An 8,403-nucleotide genomic window follows, 5' to 3' on the forward strand; every position below is an offset into this window, starting at 1 on the left:
TGATTTTAATCTATTCATAAAGGGCTTTTGAACAGATCTTAGTCTGACCCAGCACACAGGACCTGTTTGCCTTGGGAGACCCTACCAGGGACATATAGCCCCCGACAACATAGCTCCTAGGATTACTCGGGTACTCAAACCCCTCCACCACAATAAGGTGGCGGTTCAAGGAGGGGCCATTTGAAATAGCGTTGTGTAAATACTTTTGTTTGGGAAACAGGTTTGGAAAATCAGATGTCCAAGTTTTCCACGTGTCCTTAAACGCACCGTGCATTCGTGGATTGTGTATTTTTGAGATTGCGGAAAAACACTCTCAAAAATCCGTGTGTGCGCGGAAGGTGATTTGTGTGTGTTAGACGATCCACAGCATGCGTAGGTAACAATGTGTACGTACTTTCTAAAGAACTGCACACGAAAAATCGATTTTAAGCATTTGTAAAATGTGTTTTATGTGCAGTTTGTACAGTACGCATTTGTGATCCTCATGACACACACACACAAATCGCTTGTTACAGACAAAACGTTAAACATGCATTTGTAACATTTTTGATAGTATTTTATCTCCATAAAGATGAGTTAATGTGTTTGTTTGTTTGTTCATTTGTTTGACAATGATCAAAAACACTCTAGGGATGCTTCTCTGCTGCAGGAACTGGAAGGCTTGTGATGGCATGTGAATGCAGAGAAGTACAGATGCAGGAAAATGTAATGGGACTGTTTGCAATTTTCTGGTTTTCTGCATAAATTGGTCATGAAATATGATCTGATCATCACCAAAGTTACAAATATCAACAAACACAATATTTCTAAGCTGATAACACACAAACAGTTATGACCTTTCATGTCTTTATTGAACGTTCCCATTAAACATACAAAGTAATGGTGGAAAAAGTAATGGCAACACCAGGTTTCTGATGTCACTAAACGTCAACTGGAGTCAGGTGTTAACAAACCTGGAGTTTGGTCAATGAAACCAGAATGGAGATGTGGTTTAGAACTACCTTGACTCAAACAACATCAGTGTGCTATTCCAAATCAGCTGTTGTGAGCCATGTCTCCCAAAAAAGGAGATCTCAGACCTACGATCCAGAGTTGGTGATTTGCAAAGACTTTAGATATGCATCAGACATACTGTCTACAATTTGGTACTGTGGCTACTCTCCATAGAAGTGGGCACCCAGCCAACATCACTCCAAAGGTACAATGCAAGAATGCTCACTGAGGTAAAAAAAAAAAAAAAGAGCCCTAGAGTAACAGCTAAAGACATGAAGGATTCATTGGAGTTGGTTAACATCTCTGATCATTAGTCAACCATATGCAAAATATGGAACAGGCAGGACACCATGAAGGAAGTCACTGCTCCCCAAAAACAACATTGCAGCATGCCTGAATTTTGCCAAAGACCACCATGACACCCCACAACACTACTGGGAAAATGTCCTGTGGACAGATGAAACAAAGGTAGAATTGTCTGGGAGGAACTCACAGCACTACATGTAGCATGAAAAGAGAACTGCATACCAATGTGAAAACATCATCCAAACTGTGAAGTATGGTGGAGGGAGCATCAAGATGTGGGGCTGCTTTGCTGCCTCTGGACCTGGACCACTTGCCATTGTGGAGAGGAAAATGAATTCCCAAGTTTATCAAGATATCCTACAGGATAATGTCATGGTGGCTATCCGCAAGCTGGTGCTTAGAACAAGCTGGGTAATGCAGCAGGCCAGTGACCCTAAACATCGAAGTAAATCTACAAAATTCCTCCTGAACATTGTGCAGGTCTTATCCACAGGTACAGGAAGCGCTTGCTTGAGATTATTTTTGCATGTTTAATGGGTGTGCTCAATAAAGACACGAAAGATCTGCACTGTTTGTGTTTTATTATATTGTGTTTGTTGATACTGATATTTGTCAATATCACATCATGACCACTTCGTGGCCAGTTTATGCAGAAAACCAGGAAACAGTGCCATTACTTTCTCCTGCGACTGTACAAGGAGATCCAGATCTTCCAGACTCAAGATGTGAAAGGCTGTTCACTCACAATAACTTTTTTTTGTTTGTTAATCAGGGTCAATAAAAGAAAAAGAAAATCTACTTTGATTCAGCATTGTAAGCCTGGAAATGTTGAAAGCTTTCAAGCAGAGGTGAATAATAAATACATATGCATGCACACATACAAACACCCATGTTTACAGTGTCACCACTCTCTCCTGGCAAATGTGAGACTGCTACCTCTGCCAAGCCTAAAAACAGTTGCATAAAAAAAGACAAAAAAAGACAAAAAAACCCCAGCTCATTCCACATTCAAAATGTGGGACCACAAAGGGAAACAGCACCACCACCTCAATGGAATGAGCAACAACTCAGAAAGGACAAGGTCAACCACAACACTGATTGTGTTATTTGACCAAACCTTGGTTCTAGTCTTCCCCACCAAGTACCGTCAATGTACTTTGGTGCAAAATTAACAAACCAACACTGTTAAAACGCCGGCTATGGGTCCGTCCTCACAATCAAAATCCATTAAGCATTCAATTTAAGAGCACCAAATGAATGAATAATGTGAAAATAAAAGAGGAGCTTGAATTACCTGTCAGAATATTCAGTCTCAGCTTGTCAGAAAATGTAAAGTTAATCAGAGGCAAATAGTGTATGATCCAATGCAGGGATCATGCACTGTGTGTGGCACAGTTTGTGTATTTTTATTTTAATTTTTACTGTATTTTCAGACTAATTTGTGTATTTTTGTGTATTTCTCCTGCAAAAACTTCCCTCAGAAATATTTTCATTGTCTCATGCATTTGCATAATAAAAGTCTTTGACACTGGCTGTTTTCCACATTTACTGTATTAGAGTCCAAAATTCTGTCAGTCTAGTACACTGCAAAAATATCCATCTTATCTGGGTCACTGAATGTAATATTGAGTATTTATGTGCATTTTTTGAGCAACACCATGAAGCCTAGCAGCAAGGTGAAATAATATTATTCTTTTTTTACACACAGTGCTGGTTCTGGCATTTTAATAAAGTGTCATTTCAAAAAAGCAGATGATGGCACTGTATCAAGATAAAAACCCTGTGAACTGAAGCTAGTTTTATTAAAGGAAGATTTTTTAATCAGTGAAATGAGATCTCATCATGTATTTTAAATCTCTCCTTAAGATGGAGATTGCCTTTTTGCAGTAGACACCGCATATAAGCTACTTACTCTGCTTTCCTAGCCAGTCCAACTGAGCGGCAGAGAGCGGTGGGAGTCTGCGGAACCAGCGACTTGCAGCAGGGGCTCCTCTTGTCGTCCTTGGCGGAGTCCGGGATGCCGTGACTTGCTTTAGGTGACTGCGGCGAGGTGGGGACGAGCTGCAGCTGCTGCGGGTGGTGGGAGGACGGCGCAGGGACGGTCGGGTGTTGCTGAGGCTGGTTAGATAGACTGGGGATCTGCTGCTGCTGCTGCTGCTGCGCGGATGCTGCTGACCGAGGTGAGCCGCAGCTTTGTTGCTCCCCTGGGGCTGATGGAGATGGGCCGTCGCCTGGGGACTAGCGCTGCGGTGAGTCGGATGGTGGTGGTGGTGGTGATGATGTTGAGCGGGCTGCTGGACGTAGTGGTGGGGATCCCGCAACTGTCGGTTCTCTCCGATCAGGTCCTCCACCTTTCGCTCGAGTTCGTCGATGCGCTGGCGCTGCGTCTGGATCAGGCTTTGCTGGTTCTGGACGATAGTGGTGAGCTCCTTCAGGTAGAGAACGGCTTTCATTGGATTATCCAGCAGACTCTCCATTACTGACTCAAGCTGTGGCTGTGTGCCGGGCTGTGCTCACTTGTTCTTCCGCTGTATCTGGCGCTACAGTCCGAGGATGGGGCCTCTGAACGGTGCGTACCGGGGATGCTCAGGCGGCGGTTTGACGCCTCTACGCTCTGGCGGGGCTGGGTAGTTTCTCTCTCTCACCAGAAATGATGCTGATGCAGGGGGTGGGGGGGTGGGGGGATCAGCATCAGCGAGGTGCGGAGGCGGGGCTGTAGTGGACGGATGACGCCATCACGCAGGGGTTTTGCACTTCTTATAAAAACATTTCGTCTATGTTTAATATAACCAATCATTCTGTTTTCTTGCTAGCTACGTTTTATTCCAGATTCATTCTTTGTCTTAGTCGTCTGAAGTGCATAAAAGCTCAGGTAGGAGCATAAGCTCACTGATATCATCCTACAGAGCTAAACCAACTTCATCATCATTCCACTACATTACAATTAGTTTCAGAAATTGAGCATTATGTTAATCTAAGCGCGGAGATACAAACTCTTTTACAAAATCTGCTCGACGGTTCTTCTGGTGTTCCAGCGTGGACAGTAAATTAGATAATGATAGATGATAGATGTTCTTGTGACCTGAGTAGTATCACGCTTAGTGATGTTTTTGTCACGCAGCAACCTCTGGGAGTTGGATGTAATCATTTTTAGATGGTGCCATCAAATTTCCAGCATTGGAAATTTGATGGCATGGTGAATAATGTAATGGCTTCCTCATGATGCTGCTCACTTAGTAGCTCTGTATGAAAATAGTTTGATGAAATGAGAATCATCTTGCTGGTAGATATAGGTCCTTTAGCATATCCATAGTCCTCATTTTCTGGTGCATGAAATTGTGGAGCTTGTGAAGCTATGTGCAGAACCAGTATGAATTTTTGCAAATTGGACCTGGCAAAGGAGGGTGTGCGTGCCTTGGTATAATAGTATTTTCCTTACCAAAAGGGGAAGTTTTAAAAAAAGAAAACAAAAAAGGCAGCTAGACAGATAGCATGCAGGCAGAGCCAGGAAAGGAAATGGGTTTTAGATTTGCAAAGATGATTCCTCCTGATACACAATAAAGTGATATATCAGTGAGAGGGTGCTCAGCCCTTCTGGTTGCTGTGATACTTTCAAGATTTGCATTCATTTGTTCTACTGAAAATGTGTGGATTTTTTTTTACTCCTGTTGTCATCTAAATTATGTTTGTAGGTGGAATATATACCAGATGAATTGTGTTTTTGTTCACTTAACGTTTCAGATGCTTCACAAAAGAAAACTGATGTCATTTTTGTTACAGTCATCATTATTTATTCATGATTTACTCCAAAGGGAGAAAATTACTGTTAATTGATGTCAAAGTCTAATGAAGCAAAAGGCAGTATGTCAGATTCATCCAGAACAGGAGTGACAATAATCATATGCTTTGAGGAATCTCCTCTTTAGGAGAACAGAGAAAAATAAATTAAACAGACTTGTATATTTATTTTGTCTTGATAGAGGCATTGTTCAAACCTTTATTTAATTTAAACTTTTTAAAAACAGCTTGGATAAAATATAAATATTGTATGACCTTGAGATAGTGAAATATTAGGGCCTCAGTGGTGTGCCAGTGTGGGTGCAGCAGGTCCCTCCTTCCATATGGTTGCTCTAGTATACAAGCTGCATGAAGTGAAAAATGGCCTGCGCACCTGACCAGCGATGCATGGCTGGACGGAGCCAAAAATGAGTTTTGCGGCAGGACTGTAAAAATGGAAATGATTCCAGCAGTGACTAGGGTGACATCTGCAAGGTACAGCCTTACTCACATATTATGGACTCTGCTGGAATAGGTGGAACCCAACTTTAACACCAATTACTTCAGAGAAAGAGCTCCTGATCTGAAACAACAAGGACAGGGCTCAAAAGTACAGAAAACAGAAAAAAAACTGAAAAGGGTTGAAATGTTGATGAGAAACCTTTGTGTTCTTTAAAAAAGTACACACACATAAGATAAAAACCTTGATTTTTATCACATTTAAAACCACTACACTCTTACAAATACTAATATTGAAATTCCCACCCTCACTCCTAAAAGAGGAAAGTTTTGGTCCGTCTTCAGATCCTCCTCTACAACTTATAATTTGAAAACTGTTATATTGATTGGGCTTACTTCTCAGAGTACTATTGTTTCTCGGGTTTGTTGTCAAGCTCTATTTACCCTCTTGTCTTTCAGTGGTGTATGATGCAGAGTCTGTACTATCGAAACTCAAAATCATTCAGAGAAAAAAAGGGTGTCCAGTAGAGACACAAACTCCTGCATTTGCTTTGAATGACAATGGCATTCAGCATCTGAATGCATATTTTGAGAGTTTCCATTTGAAGTGATGGCTTGTATTCTCTCATTACATCATTCAGAGTTATATCTCACTTTTCACCAATCGGCAGAATTAAGATAAGAGAAAATTGTTCTCTTGCTTAGCTCTTTTTGGGGACAGTGGTACCTATTAATATTAATGAGTACAGTAAGTGACTTGACTCAGAGTATGAGAGATTTTATGCCCTAAGATGACTCATTGGTTGTTTACTTTGGCTTGGAAAGTTTTAGGAAAAAACTATGAAAAAGTAAAGATGTATCAAAATGAAGCTGTCAGTCTTCTTTCTTGCTTATGAATGATGCCAGAGAAGTCAGGCAAGATCACATTGGTTGAAAGCTGATGCTGAAAGCCTGATGGAAAAAAAGAAAGGAGCTAAACATTTTTCTAAGGACTCTGGAAAATTAATGAGCATTAAGAGCTGCAATTAAGAGACACAATGAAACAGTTAACATCAGTTAGAGATGAATTACTTGCAACACTACACTTCATTAGTGTCAGTTGAGATGAGAAAGTCACTGACACAATGAGCATCTGGTAAGTAAATGATTTGGCCAAGTGGCAACAAAAATTGTTTAGTATAGCAATCAGAGGGTTTCACCTCAATTCCAAAATGAATATCCATCCATCCATCCATTTTCCTCTGCTTATCCGGAACCGAGTCACAGTGGCAGCAGTCTAAGCAAAGATGCCCAGACTTCCCTCTCTCCAGACACTTCCTCCAGCCGAGAGACATAGTCCCTCCAGCGTGTCCTAGGTCTCCCCCAGGGCCTCCTCCCGGTGGAACATGCCCGGATCACCTCCCCAGGAGGGCTCAGTGTATAAGATCAAATCTTATACACTGAACTGTAATGATTCCTTTGCTTAGGCATCTGATATGAAAATCACTACAATTAAAACACGAGCTACAGTAGCTCTGGCCAAGGAGGAACCTTTTGTGATGTGTTTAAGGTGGAGCATACGGGTTGACTGATCAATATACACAATAAATAAATATGTTTCAGTGTGTTTTGTTTATACCCATTAAGAAATGAATCAAAAACAAAACATAACCTGTGAGAACAGTTTGAAGATTTTACTAATAGAATAAGAAACAAATGTTGTTGACATTCACTTCAAAGCCTCAGTGGTTCCAGATGGGCACTTAGATGTGCTGTAATTGAGGCAAAGAACACAGAGCCATTACTGGTCCTTAGTCACCTTGTCATATGATAAAGGACAATACAAGGGAAGTCAGGCATGTCAGGTGTCTGTATGAGAATACAATGGCTCACATGTACATGACAGCTATTTGCTTTTTAATGTAAACACATGTCAACATCCTCTGGCAAGTTGAAAGAATGCTGTGTCATGCAGATACAGAATTTTTACAAATGCTTTGTGTTCACTTTGTTACATGGCACTTATTTTCTAGAAAGTCTGTTTTTATGAATGTTGGCTTTTAGGTAATAATTATGGGTTTCACAGTTTTACTATTTGCCATTTGTACACAGCTGAAGACAATGTATAACCTTCATGTACCATCCTCCCGGAGCACCCCCCGCAGGGCATTGTGAAGGACACGGTCGAATGCCTTCTCCAGATCCATGAAACACATGTGGGCTGGTTGGGTAAACTCCCATGAACCCCCCACCACCCTAAGGAGGGTATAGAGCTGGTCCAGTGTTCTGTGGCCAGGACAAAAACCGCATTGTTCCTCCTGAATCCGAGGTTCGGTCGAATTCTCCTCTCCAGTACCCTGGCATAGACTTTCCCGGGGAGGCTGAGGAGTGTGAACCCCCTATAGTTGGAACACACCCTCCGGTCCCCCTTCTTGAAAAGAGGGACCACCACCCCGGTCTGCTAGTCCAGAGGCACTGTCCCCAACCACCATGCAACGTTGCAGAGGCGTGTCAAACAAGACAGCCCAACAACATCCAGAGACTTAAGGTACTCAGGGCAGATCTCATCCACCCCCGGTGCCTTGCCACTGAGAAGCTTCTTAACTACCTCATTGACTTCAGCTTGGGTGATGGACAAGTCCACCTCCAAGCCCCCAGCCTCTGCTTCCTCATCGGAAGACGTGATGCTGGGGATGAGGAGATCCTCGAAATATTCCTTCCACCATCTGACGATGACCCCGGTTGAGGTCAACAGCCGCCCACCTCCACTGTAAACAGTTTTGGCACGGCACTCCTTCCCCCTCCTGAGGCGCCGGACGGTTTGCCAGAATTTCTTCAAGGCTGACCAATAGTCCCTCTCCATGGCCTCACCGAACTTTTCCCAGACCT

At 42.4% G+C, this 8,403-nt stretch overlaps 1 protein-coding gene across 3 annotated transcripts in view; it reads right to left on the bottom strand.

Annotated features, from left to right (window-relative positions):
- The window catches only part of iqsec3a (IQ motif and Sec7 domain ArfGEF 3a), a 96,575-nt gene extending 93,116 nt beyond the window's left edge, over positions 1-3,459 (bottom strand). For all 3 annotated transcript variants that reach the window (XM_020599508.1, XM_020599506.1, XM_020599507.1), the window contains exon 1: positions 3,212-3,459. The gene's annotated coding sequence lies outside the window, so the exon portion shown is untranslated. The remainder of the gene's footprint in view (positions 1-3,211) is intronic.
- Between the last annotated feature and the right edge of the window lie 4,944 nt (positions 3,460-8,403).

The sequence above is a fragment of the Monopterus albus genome, unplaced genomic scaffold (assembly GCF_001952655.1).
Source record: "Monopterus albus unplaced genomic scaffold, M_albus_1.0 scaffold41.1, whole genome shotgun sequence".
NCBI classification, from domain to species: domain Eukaryota; kingdom Metazoa; phylum Chordata; class Actinopteri; order Synbranchiformes; family Synbranchidae; genus Monopterus; species Monopterus albus.